This window comes from Ranitomeya variabilis, chromosome 6 (assembly GCF_051348905.1).
Source record: "Ranitomeya variabilis isolate aRanVar5 chromosome 6, aRanVar5.hap1, whole genome shotgun sequence".
In the NCBI taxonomy this organism is placed as follows: domain Eukaryota; kingdom Metazoa; phylum Chordata; class Amphibia; order Anura; family Dendrobatidae; genus Ranitomeya; species Ranitomeya variabilis.
Genome location: NC_135237.1, coordinates 404,053,051 through 404,067,820, shown reverse-complemented (window position 1 = coordinate 404,067,820; position 14,770 = coordinate 404,053,051).

Below are 14,770 nucleotides of genomic sequence, written 5' to 3'. Positions count from 1 at the left end.
ACCATCTGCCCCAGAGGACCTGAACTGCAGCGTCGGCCACCATCTCATTGCCGAATACCACGGGTGGCATCACAAACTATCCCCCATAAACTTTATTTCCCCTTCTATCATGTTTTTCATTGGACACCCAGGGCCACGGACCGGGTCACTGCTGCCGTGACACATCCCTTTAAGAACCGGCTCAGTACTGAGTATCCCCACGGCCCTGCCAGACACTCTATATGCATATCATACAACTTTTTAAGAAATTGAATGGGATATGTATAATGGCACTTGCTCAGCTATTTTGCCCTACTGAAGTCCTGTAATGTTTCACAGCCTCCAGTATAATGGCCTCACAAACCACACACAAATTATGTCTCACAGCACCCCACAGAGTAAGATGGTCACTACAACCTCCTATACAATATAATATTCCCCCACAGCCTCCCATTCAGTATGATTGGCCCCCACAGCTCTGTATACAGTTTAGTGGTCACCCACACAGTATAATGGTGCCCCTCTGCCTCAGTATAAGATGGTTCACTGACAACACCCCATATAGTATGTTGGTCCCCCCACAGCTCCAATAGAGTATGATAGTTTCCCACAACCCCCCCACATAGTATGATGGTACCCACACAGCCTCATAGATAGTACGATAAATCCCGCACACAGCCCAACATACAGTATGATGGGTCCCCAAAACAGTATTATGGTATCCCCACAGCCCCTTATACAGTATGATGGTCTTCTAATAGCCTTTATAGTAAAATGGTCCACCACAGTCCCCACATCCGCAGCCTCTGTCTCACCGTGCCGCTTGATGTCCCCTGCATGGCACCACCCTCCATTAGGCTGCAGGCCAGAAATATCTTGTTGCCTGCAAGACTAAGCAATGAGCCAGTTGCTCTGTGCTCCTTCACAAGTGTTAACAGTATCTACTTCTGGTACCGATAATGTTAACAGTGTAGTGACAATGCGACCTACAGTTCGACCAGCCCATATGACATTTACCAGATTTGCCTAATGGCCAGTCCTGTCTGAATCAGGCTCAAAGAACTTGGGAAACTGTAGTTTGGGTCAAGATACCCAGTAGTCGGGCCGGGTATTGCAATCTAATTATTGTCTGGGTTTCATTTACATTCTGCCTGTGTTTCATAGACATTTTATTTGTGTTTCATGGAATTTGACTTTACACAGTTGAAAGTGAAGCATCTTTATGAATCCAGCACTTTGGATTAATCTGCTTGTTTGAAATATTTCACATCTTGGATAACCTTTTTAAACTCCTGGCTAATACTTGCAGCACTGAGACAATGGTTTGAATCTGTTAAGTCTGGATATTACATTTTCACAGAATATTGTTTGATCCGACTACATTTCACACGATTTACCATATGAGATTAATTAACATATTCCCCTGTTTCTATAAATGTTAAGGAAAAAATATGTATATGTTAAAAACAAGCTATATGTGCAAATAAAACCTCATATTCCAGCTATTTAAGGATTTAACTTTAATAATTCCAGAAGTCAATAGCTTTCAAAGTTAACACACTACCTATAAACATAGTCCTCTGATCTTTAGCTTTGCCCTGGGGAAAGCAACCAATTAGGGTATTTTTCTAACTGCTGAGTGTCTGGGTTTGTTTTTGACTTATAATTTCAAGACAAGTCATACCAAACTTATTTAAAATATATTTAATCTAAAATCTAATGTGTAATATGAATTCATTTGTTAGGAAATCTAACTTGTTAAAGACATTATTACTCTCTGAATGCTAGCAATCTATCAAATAATGTAACATGCTTACGATTCCAGTATGTCAAGTTAAAAACAATATTTTTCATTAAAGGAGTTTTCTAATTTTTCTGAATTTTTTTCATCATTTATTCTTTTATAGAAAAGGAAGCGATACAATTTTCTGGCCACATAGATATGTCTTATGGATGTCATGTAACCCTGTTTCCAACTAAAGGCCAGAAGTCACATGATATGTATTGCTTTTTTCTGGGAAAGTCACAAAGTGTTTTTTAGGGGAAAGAGACTTCCATTATTTTTAGTCCTTTTCAGCATATTGAAACATTATAGAGGACTGACCCACGGGCTGTACCAGGGGTAGGAAACCTCAGGCCTGAGGGCCGCTTATGGTCCTCGATGACCTTTTATCCAGCCCCGGATAGATTCCTGGGGACCACAGTACTTGAGCCAGCAGTTGTATTTTGTTGGCTGCCAGTCCATTAATTTCTACTTGCTCTGAGCATACGTATGCATTGTTCACTACTGAGCACTGAGGTCCTGACACCAGTTAAAGAATACGTACAGTTGTGCTCAAAAGATTACATACCCCGGCAGAATTTTTCCATTATTGACCTTCTTTCAGAGAAGATGAATGATAACACCAAAACGTTTCCTCCACTCCTGGTTAGTGGATGTGTGAAGCCATTTATTGTCAAACTACTGTGTTTTCTCTTTTTAAATCATAATGACAACCCAAAACATCCAAATGACCCTGATCAAAAGTTTACATACCCTGGTGATTAAGGCCTGAAGACATGCACAGAAGTTGAAACAAATTGATTTGAATGGCTACTGAAGGTAACATCCTGACCTGTGACCTGTTTGCTTGTAATCAGTGTGTGTGCATAAAAGTTGAGTGAGTTTCTGGGATCTAGACAGACTCTTGCATCTTTCATTCAGCCACTGCCGATTCTGGATTGTGAGTCATGGGGAAAGCAAAAGAATTGTCAATGGAGCTACGGTAAAAGATAGTTGAACTGTATAAAACAGGAAAGGGATACATAAAGATATCCAAGTCATTGATAATACCTGTCAGCAGCATTCAAACTGTGATTAACAAGTGGAAAATCAGGGGCTCTGTAAAAACAAAACCACAGTCAGGTAGTGTTAGGGTTGGCAGATTGCACCAAATAAAAATAAATGAAAAATAAGGTGCAATCGCAACCCGGGCCCAACTGTGCAGTAAGCTGCTGCTAGTATGAACAATGACAAATAAAAAACTAGCAAACGTTCCTCCTTAAACACACTGACTTTACTCTGCACAGTGTAAATGGAACGCAGAAAAACAAACCCAGAAACTACTCAGAGATGCACAGGGAGATGAGTAGCTACTCAGCTAACCACCGAGAGGTACAAGGAAGGTTAGTACCAGCTCAGCTAACCACTGAGGGGTACAGGGAAGTTTAGTACCAGCTCATCTAACCACTGAGAGGTACAGGGAAGGTTAGTACCAGTTCAGATAACCATCGAGGTGTACAGGGAAGGTAGGTACCAGCTCAGCTAACCACCGAGGGGTATAGGGAAGGTTAGTACCAGCTCAGCTAACCACCTAGGGTTACAGGGACAATAGGAAGTGTACAATACCCCGTTAGAACCACTGCAAAAGAACACGTGGGTTGAACTTGCTCTGTGGTCCAATACCCTGTTATCTCCATAGGGAAGTATAGAATACACACGGGATGGAACAGACAGCAAAAACTCACAGTGAGCAAGAACACGCAGCAAACCTCCTCTCCAGAGGAGCCGGAATTCTAATGGCTTGATGCCAGTTCTGAACTCACACAGCCAATCTCCTTTCCGGAGGTGCCAGAATTCTAATGGCACAGGGCCAGCCCTGAACACATGCTGACACAGATCACTGACGTCCCACTGGTAGCTGAGCGGTAGTGTATCCACCCACACATACACCAAACACAAGTGAAGCTAGCATGCCTGTGTGCTTCGCTGAAAGCCCTTTATGCGCCAGGCTCTACCCCAAATACTCATGTCCAGTCGGACGGGGTGTCGCCCATGGGCCATTCCGGAGCTGCCACATCACCAGAGCAGAAAGCATCCGAGCACCAATGACAAGGCGCCACATCACGGACATGCTCAGTAAGGTGATATCTGGACTTAGACTCTAGAGAGTGGGGCTGCCTCTGTACACCACTAGTTACCATAGACTTTAGCTGGAGAGCCAACAGTAACCACATGTATAACAGGAGCTTGAGCAAGATGCTGGGACCAATGTCTGCGCTAAGCAGCCAACCCAGAGGCAGACCCTGAATGGGAGACCAGAGCAACAAACAGTGCCTGCGATACATCCCAAACAGCAGGGAAGTCCCAGCCTCTAATAGGTAGATCAACAAAAATTTTGTCCACAACTGCCAGGAAAATTGTTCGGGATGCAAAGAAAGACCCACAAATAACATCAGATGAAATACTGGACAGTCTGAAAACTAGTGGTGTGGCTGTTTCAAGATGCCCAATAAAGAAACACTTGAAGAAAAATGGGCTGTGTGATCGAGTCACCAGAAGAAAGTCATTACTGTGCAAATGCCACAAAGTAACTTGCCTACAATATGCAAAACAGCACTGAGACAAGCCTCAAAACTTCTGGAACAAGGTAATTTGGAGTGATGAGACCAAAATTGAACTTTTTGGCCACAACCATAAATGTTACATTTGGAGAGAGGTCAACAAAGCCTACGATGAAAGGAGCACCATTCCTACTGTAAAGCACGGAGATGGATAGCTGATGTTGTGGGGATGTGTGAGCTACAAAGGTACAGGAAACTTGGTCAAAGTTGAAGGAAAGATGAATGCAGCACGTTATCAGCAAATACTGGAGGCAAATTTACACTCATCAGCCCGGAAGCTGCGCATGGGATGTACTTGGACGTTCCAACATGACAACAATCCAAAGAACAAGGCCAAGTCGGCCTGTCATTGGCTATGGCAGAACACAGTGAAGGTTCTGTAGGGGCCATCTCAGTCTCCTGACCTCAATAACATTGAGCCACTCTGGGGAGATCTCAAGCGCGCAGTTCATGCTAGACAGCCCAGGAATCTACAGGAACTGGAGGCTTTTTGCCAAGAAGAGTGGGCAGCTTTACCAACGGTAAAAATAAAGAACCTCATCCACAACTACCACAAAATACTTCAAGCTGTCATTGATGTTAGAGGGGGCAATACACAGTATTAAGAAATGGAGTATGCAGACTTTTGATCAGGGTCATTTGGATGTTTTGGGTTGTCATTATGATTTTAAAAGAGAAAACACAGTAGTTTGACAATAAATGGCTTCACCCAACCACTAACCATGAGTGGAGAAAAAATTTAGGTGTTATCATTCAAATTCTCTGAAAAAAATGCCAAGAAAGCAAAAATTCTTCCGGCGTATGTAAACTTTTGAGCACAACTGTACTTTGTGAGTGGAGTTAATGTGCAATTTGCATGGCCTCTGAAGGATGGTATAAATATCCAAATAGCCCTTTGCAGAAAAAAGATTCCCCACACCTGGGTGTACAATTGTACTGCAAATGGGGTCAAATGCAATGTTAAAGAGGTTCTCCATTAATTTTAAATTGATGACCAATCCATAATATTGGTCTTCAATATCAGATTGATGTGGGTCTGACACCTAGCCAGCTGAGGCGAGGTTAAAAAAACAGCTGAGCTCAGCTATCTTATGCTGTTAGCATATCTCTCATAGAAAATAATCCGAATTATGAAAACAGTGCAGCACAGCAATCTATGCTGTTTTCCCAAGTCAAGATTTACACCAGTAGCCTCATGCACTATGCTGTTTCCATAACTCCTGTTCATTTCTATGGGAGTTTCGCTAACAGTGTAGTGCAGCTGAGCTTAGCTGTTTTAATAACATCATGTCTGGTGGCTTGGTCCTACAAGCAGTCATTCCCTTTTCAGCCATGAAAGGCTGAGGTGGGAATAAACGTTAAACGTACTAACCAGAGCTATATCATTAAAGGGGTTCTCTCAAGATGAAGCTTCCAGAGAGGACTGCTTCCCCTCTGCTTTGTGGGGCAGTGCGCTCCTGAAGATTGTCAGGTTGGATCAACAGCATTATCTAGCAGCTGGCCTGAGCTGTGCTCTCCCCCAGGCAGTGTTGCCACTGCAATAAGTGAGAAGCACAGGGGGACTGTGGATGGTCGGACTTAGTGACTGGTCTAGCTTCAGAGTGGAGCGAGCAGGCTGTGAAGCACAGACCGTGCTCTTGCTGCCTGCTCCTTATATAATAATTTTGATAATTAGATAATAATACATTTTATTTATATAGCACCAAAATATTCCACAGCACTTTTACAATTAAGACATGTCCAAACAATATTGAAATTAAAAAGTAACACATAGTTCAACACTTTAAGATTTTTAACTAAAGATTTTTAACCCCTTCATGACCCAGCCTATTTTGACCTTAATGACCTGGCCATTTTTTGCAATTCTGACCAGTGTCCCATTATGAGTTAATAACTCAGGAACGCTTCAACGGCTCCTAGAAATTCTGAGATTGTTTTTTCGTGACATATTGGGCGTCAAGATGGTGGTAAATTTAGGTTGATAATTTTTGCGTTTATTTGTGAAAAAAACGGAAATTTGGCGAAAATTTTGAAAATTTTGCAATTTTCAAATTTTGAATTTTTATTCTGTTAAACCAGATAGTTATGTGACACAAAATAGTTAATAAATAACATTTCCCACATGTCTACTTTACATCAGCACAATTTTGGAAACAAAATTTTTTTTTGCTAGGAAGTTATAAGGGTTAAAATTTGACCAGTGATTTCTCATTTTTACAACAAAATTTACAAAACCATTTTTTTAGGGACCACCTCACATTTGAAGTCAGTTTGAGGGGTCTATATGGCTGAAAATACCCAAAAGTGACACCATTCTAAAAACTGCACCCCTCAAGGTGCTCAAAACCACATTCAAGAAGTTTATTAACCCTTCAGGTGTTTCACAGCAGCAGAAGCAACATGGAAGGAAAAAATGAACGTTAAAATTTTTAGTCACAAAAATGATCTTTTAGCAACAATTTTTATTTTCCCAAGGGTAAAAGGAGAAACTGGACCCCGAAAGTTGTTGTCCAATTTGTCCTGAGTACGCTGATACCCCGTATGCGGGGGGAACCACTGTTTGGGCGCAGAAGGAAAGGAGCGCCATTTGACTTTTTGAATAAAAAATTGGCTCCAATCTTTAGCGGACACCATGTTGCCTTTGGAGAGCCCCTGTGTGTGCCTAAACATTGGAGCTCCCCCACAAGTGACCCCATTTTGGAAACTAGACCTCCCAAGAAACTAGATGCATAGTGAGCACTTTAAACCCTCAGTTGCTTCACAAATTGATCCGTAAAAATGAAAAAGTACTTTTTTTTCACAAAAAAATTTTTTCAGCCTCAATTTTTTCATTTTCACATGGGCAACAGGATAAAATGGATCCTAAAATTTGTTGGGCAATTTCTCCTGAGTACAACGATACCTCACATGTGGGGGTAAACCACTGTTTGGGCACACGGCAGGGCTCGGAAGGGAAGGAGCGCCATTTGACTTTTTGAATGAAAAATTAGCTCCAATCGCTAGCGGACACCATGTCGCGTTTGGAGAGCCACTGTGTGCCTAAACATTGGAGCTCCCCCACAAGTGACCCCATTTTGGAAACTAGACCTCCAAAGGAACTTATCTAGATGTGTGTTGAGCACTTTGAACCCCCAAGCGCTTCACAGAAGTTTATAATGCAGAGCCGTGAAAATAAAAAAATATTTTTCTTTCCTCAAAAATAATTTTTTAGCCCAGAATTTTTTATTTTCCCAAGGGTAACAGGAGAAATTTGACCCCAAAAGTTGTTGAACAGTTTCTCCTGAGTACGCTGATACCCCATATGTGGGGGTAAACCACTGTTTGGGCACATGTCTGGGCTCGGAAGGGAAGTAGTGACGTTTTGAAATGCAGACTTTGATTAAATGCTCTGCAGGCATCACGTTGTGTTTGCAGAGACCCTGATGTGCCTAAACAGTAGAAACCCCCACAAGTGACTCCATTTTGGAAGCTAGACCCCCAAAGGAACTTATCTAGATGTGTGGTGAGCACTTTGAACCCCAAAGTGCTTCACAGAAGTTTATAACGCAGAGCCGTGAAAATAAAAAATAATTTTTCTCTCCTCAAAAATAATTTTTTAGCCCGCAATTTTTTATTTTCCCAAGGGTTACAGGAGAAATTGGACCCCAAAAGTTGTTGTCCAGTTTGTCCTGAGTATGCTGGTACCCCATATGTGGGGGTAAACCACTGTTTGGGCACACGTCGGGGCTCGGAAGGGACAGAGCACCATTTGACTTTTTCAACGCAAGATTGGCTGGAATCAATGGTGGCGCCATGTCGCATTTGGAGACCCCCTGATGTGCCTAAACAGTGGAAACCCCTCAATTCTAACTCCAACACTAACCCCAACACACCCCTAACCCTAATCCCAACCCTAACCACAACACACCCCTAACCCTAATCCCAACCCTAACCATAACCCTAACCACATACCTAACCCTAACCCCAACACACCCCTAACCCTAATCTTAACCCTAATTCCAACCCTAACTCTAATTCCAACCCTAACCCTAAGGCTATGTGCCCACGTTGCGGATTTGTGTGAGGATTTTTCCGCACCGATTTTGAAAAATCCGCAGGTAAAATGCACTGCGCTTAATCTGCCGATTTACTGCGGATTTCCTGTGTTTTTTGTGAGGATTTCACCTGCGGACTCCTATTAAGGAGCAGGTGTAAAACGCTGCGGAATCCGCATAAAGAATTGACATGCTGCGGAAAATACAACGCAGCGTTTTCGCGTGGTATTTTTCGCACCATGGGCACAGAGGATTTGGTTTTCCATAGGTTTACGTGGTACTGTAAACGTGATGGAAAACTGCTACGAATCCACAGCGACCAATCCGCTGTGGATCCCCAGCCAAATCTGCACCGTGTGCACATAGCCTTATACTAACCCTAATTCTAACCCTAACCCTAATTGCAACCCTAACTCTAAGTGCAACCCTAATTAACCCTAATTGAAACCCTAACCCTAATTCTAACCCTAACCCTAAGTGGAACCCTAACCCTAAATGGAAACCTAACCCTAAGTGCAACCCTAACCCTAAGTGCAACCCTAAGTGCAACCCTAACTCTAAGTGCAACCCTAACTCTAAGTGCAACCCTAACCCTAAGTGCAACCCTAACCCTAAGTGCAACCCTAGCCCTAACCCTAACACTAGTGGAAAAATAAAAATAAATATATTTTCTTAATTTTTTTATGTTCCTTACCTATGTGGGTGATAAAGGGGGGGTTTATTTACTACTTTTTTATTTTGATCGCTGTGATAGAACCTATCACAGCGATCAAAATGTACCTGGAAAGAATCTGCCGGCCAGCAGATTCGGCGGGCGCACTACGCATGCGCCCGCCATTTTGGAAGATGGCGGCGCCCATGGAGAAGATGGACGGACACCGTGAAGGACAGCGGAGCTCGGTAAGTATGGGGGGGGTGGGATCGGAGCACGGGGGGAGCGGAGCACGGGGGGAGCGGACAGGAGGATGGGGGAGCGGACAGGAGGACGGAGGGGAGCAGGGGACATGACAGGACGGAGAGGAGGAGATTGGTGGTGGTGGGGGAGGGGCAGATCGGGGTCTCCAGCCATGGCAGATGCTATTGCAGCATCGGCCATGGCTGGATTGTAATATTTCACCAATTTTCATAGGTGAAATATTACAGATTGCTCTGATTGGCTGTTTCACTTTCAACAGCCAATCAGAGCGATCATAGCCACGAGGGGTTGAAGCCAGCACCCCTGGGCTGAAGCACCACTCCCCCTGTCCCTGCAGGAAGGGTGAAATCGGAGTTAACCCTTTCACCCGATCTGCAGGGACGCGATCCTTCCATGACGCCACACAGGAGTCACAGGTCGGATTGGCATCGACTTTCATGACGACTACGTGGCGTCAAAGGTCGGAAGGGCTTAATAAAGGGTGAATTTCAATGTTTCTTGTTTTTACCAGAACTTTGCAATTTTTGCCAGTTATAAACTTTCAGACAACCCCTTTAAATGTGAATCGTAAAGTTCAAAAGTCATGATTATTTGTGGTGGTTAAAGAATTAAAGCTTTTTGTTTTATGGAAGATCAGGCAAATATAAAATGATACAGGATAATTTTATAAAATTAAACAGCTTTCAAAGACTTATGTTAAGAGTACTTCTAAATATATATATATATATATATATATAAATAAATATATATATATATATATATATATATATATATATATATATATATATACTGTGTATATATATATATATATATATGTATAAATGTGTCATTCACCATGAACCATATAGTTTGCTGATAACTTATAGCCAGCGTCGGACTGGGGTGTCTGGGGCCCACCAGAGGAATGGACTCTAGGGTCCCACCCTACAGCTATATGCAAATATCTGTCATTATAGTGTAGCATCGGCTGTAAAACACCGTCGGCTGCCGCACATCTACCGTGTGCCCCAATAACTGGGATGTATAATTACGGTAGTTTACATTAATGTGGTTCTTGGTAAAACAAGTTATCACTGATCCATGGGCTCCACAGGATAGGTGATCGCTTAGATCCGACCATTAGAAACTGGGGAAGTTTTATCCCTGACAGGACACTTTTATCACTATTTTAAAATGCAGCGGCAGGTGGGATTTCTGACCGCAGCTCCATTCATTCTCTTTGGGGCTTCCAGAAAAAAACAAGAGCAGCCACTGAGGGAATGAATGGATCAGTGATCTAGTCGGACATGCCACTCCAGTCTCATGGGGATAAAAAGTTCCACATTTTGCTGAATGGGTCAAAGCAATCAGACCCCCACCAATCAATATGTTATCACTTATCCTGTGGAGAGGTGATTACTTTTTTCCACAGGAAACCCCTGTAAGTGCATCTCCGCCGCTGTGTACAAAGCATTACAACTCTAATGGAAATAAAGAATCTTCTCCTAATTAATATCAGAGAGAACAAATGACCGCCATACACAACACAATCCACTATACCAAGACCAATATTACCACATACAGGAAGAAATACCACCACACCATGACCAGACCACATAGTGACCGAATAATACTACATACAAGGGACAAATACCACCGCACCATGTCAAGACCACATATTACCACCACTTGGTGACCAAATAGCACATACAAGGGACAAATACCACAACACCATTTCCAGACCACATATTACCACCACATAGTGACTGAATACTACAATACTGATCAGAAATAAAACAAAAAACAAAAAAAAAACACAATACTATCACCATAAGGCTGCTGTCACACTAGCAGTATTTGGTCAGTATTTTACATCAGTATTTGTAAGCCAAAACCAGGAGTGGAACAATTTGAGGAAAAGTATAATAGAAACATGTGCACCACTTCTGCATTTATCACCCACTCCTGGTTTTGGCTTACAAATACTGATGTAAAATACTGACCAAATACTGAATGTGTGATGGCAGCCTAAATGACATTATACACAGGAGATCTGTACTTAGTATGCAGTGTCTGTGTAGAGGTAATACAGAGATCACTGGTGGTATTATACACAGGAGCTCTGTATACAATGTATAGGTAATACAGTGATCACTGGTGACTAGTGTTGAGCGATACCGTCCGATACTTGAAAGTATCGGTATCGGAAAGTATCGGCCGATACCGGCAAAGTATCGGATCCAATCCGATACCGATACCCGATACCAATACAAGTCAATGGGACTCAAGTATCGGACGGTATTCCTGATGGTTCCCAGGGTCTGAAGGAGAGGAAACTCTCCTTCAGGCCCTGGGATCCATATAAATGTGTAAAAGAAAGAATTAAAATAAAAAATATCGCTATACTCACCTGTCCGACGCAGCCTGGACCTCAGCGAGGGAACCGGCAGCGTTGTTTGTTTAAAATTCGCGCTTTTACTTGGTTACGTGAAGTCCCGGCTTGTGATTGGTCAGGGCGGCCATGTTGCCGGGACGCGGACCAATCACAGCAAGCCGTGACGAAATTACGTCACGGCTTGCTGTGACTGGTCCGCGTCCCGGCAACATGGCCGCCATTAACCAATCACAAGCCGTGACGTCACGGGAGGCTGGACACGCGCGCTTTTTAAAAAGCGCGCGTGTCCAGCCTCCAGTGACGTCCCGGCTTATGATTGGTCACGGCGCCATGTTGCCGGGACGCGGACCAATCACAGCAAGCCGTGACGAAATTACGTCACGGCTTGCTGTGATTGGTCCGCGTCCCGGCAACATGGCCGCCATTAACCAATCACAAGCCGTGACGTCACGGGAGGCTGGACACGCGCGCTTTTTAAAATGGGCGCGTGTCCAGCCTCTCGTGACGTCCCGGCTTGTGATTGGTTGCGCCGCGGTCAACCAATCACAAGCCGGGAGGCTTGTATAATACATCAGCTGAGAGGTGATACATGGGAATGTGAGACACATCCTGCAAATTCGACCAAACTTATTATGCAATAATTGATGTTTTGACAACATTGGCAGTTTCCCCTTGTTTGGTTTAGTTCATCCTCACTCATTTTGTGCGCCGCGGTCAACCAATCACAAGCCGGGAGGCTGGACACGTGCGCATTTTAAAATTTTAAAATGGGCGCGTGTCCAGCCTCCCGTGACGTCCCGGCTTGTGATTGGTTGCGCCGCGGTCAACCAATCACAAGCCGGGAGGCTGGACACGCGCGCATTTTAAAATTTTAAAATGCGCGCGTGTCCAGCCTCCCGGCTTGTGATTGGTTGATCGCGGCGCAACCAATCACAAGCCGGGACGTCACGGGAGGCTGGACACGCGCCCATTTTAAAATGCGCGCGTGTCCAGCCTCCCGTGACGTCACGGCTTGTGATTGGTTGCGTCTCCCATGTGACTGCGACGCAACCAATCACAAAGCCGGGACGTAATTTTAAAATCCTGAAGGACCTGAAATTACGTCACGGCTTGCTGTGATTGGTTGCGTCCCGGTCACATGGGCGGCACGCAACCAATCACAAGCCGGGACTCACGTAAAGGAAAGAAAAGCGCGAATTTTAAACAAAGAACGCTGCCGCTTCCCTCGGTAAGGTGCAGGCTGCGTCGGAGAGGTGAGTATAGCAATATTTTTTATTTTAATTCTCTCTTTTACACATTTTTACATTAATGTTGTTTCGATACCGATACCCGATATCACAAAAATATCGGATCTCGGTATCGGAATTCCGATACAGCAAGTATCGGCCGATACCCGATACTTGCAGTATCGGAATGCTCAACACTACTGGTGACATTATACACAGGAGCTCTGTATATAGTATACAGTGTATAGTGTCAGTGTATAGGTAACACTGACTCACCAGTGACGTCTCTAGGTGAAGTCCTTCATCTTTCATCCAGCACAGACCGCCATCATTTCTTCCAGCCAGGACTCATTTCTGCAGGAAATAACACAGTTATCTCGAGCTCCGCTTGCAGAACACATTACTTAATTTTTCACAACTTCTACATTACACCACATGAAGAAAAATGGCGACATAGTGTCACTCTACACAGTAACAGGACCGCCCCCCCAATTAAAACAGTATACTCAAAAAATAAAATAAATACATCACTGCAGTAATAATATCCCTTAATTAGCCCCTATGGTAATAATATTCCCCATCCTGGCCCCGTTTATCTCATTCCTGGCTCCAGCCATATGTTCTCGCATCCTGCCCTCATGAGTATCCATTCTACCCCATATGATCTCCCCATCCTGCCCCATCTGTCTCCATCGTATCCATCCTGCCCCATGATCCAATCCTGCCCCATGTCTTTCATTCTGCCCCGTGTCTCCAATCATGCCCTGTATCTACATTCTGCCCATGCCTCCAGTCCTGCCCCCAGTGTGTCCAGCAATCTACCCCAGTGTGTCCAGCATATTACCCCCAGTGTGTCCAGCAACCTGCCCCAGTATGTCCAGCATATTGCCCCAGTGTCCAGCAATCTGCCCCAGTGTGTCCAGCATATTACCCCCAGTGTGTCCAACAATCTGCCCCAGTATGTCCAGCACTGCCCCCAGTGTGTCCAGCATTCTGCCCCCAGTGTGTCCAGCATTCTGCCCCCAGTGTGTCCAGCATTCTGCCCCCAGTGTGTCCAGCATTCTGCCCCCAGTGTGTCCAGCATTCTGCCCCTAGTGTGTCCAGCACTGCCCCTAGTGTGTCCAGCACTGCCCCTAGTGTCCAGCATTCTGCCCCCAGTGTCCAGCGTTCTGCCCCCAGTGTCCAGCGTTCTGCCCCCAGTGTCCAGCGTTCTGCCTCCAGTGTGTCCAGCGTTCTGCCCCCAGTGTGTCCAGCGTTCTGCCCCAGTGTGTCCAGCGTTCTGCCCCCAGTGTGTCCAGCGTTCTGCCCCCAGTGTGTCCAGCGTTCTGCCCCCAGTGTGTCCAGCGTTCTGCCCCCAGTGTGTCCAGCGTTCTGCCCCCAGTGTGTCCAGTGTTCTGCCCCCAGTGTGTCCAGCGTTCTGCCCCCAGTGTGTCCAGCATTCTGCCCCAGTGTGTCTCCAGCATTCTGCCCCAGTGTGTGTCCAGCATTCTGCCCCAGTGTGTGTCCAGCAATCTGCCCCACTGTGTGTCCAGCAATCTGCCCCAGTGTGTCTCCAGCAATCTGCCCCAGTGTGTCTCCAGCATTCTGCCCCAGTGTGTCTCCAGCATTCTGCCCCAGTGTGTCTCCAGCATTCTGCCCCAGTGTGTGTCCAGCGTTCTGCCCCCAGTGTGTCCAGCGTTCTGCCCCCAGTGTGTCCAGCGTTCTGCCCCCAGTGTGTCTCCAGCATTCTGGCCCAGTGTGTCTCCAGCATTCTGCCCCAGTGTGTCTCCAGCATTCTGCCCCAGTGTGTCTCCAGCATTCTGCCCCAGTGTGTCTCCAGCATTCTGCCCCAGTGTGTCTCCAGCATTCTGCCCCAGTG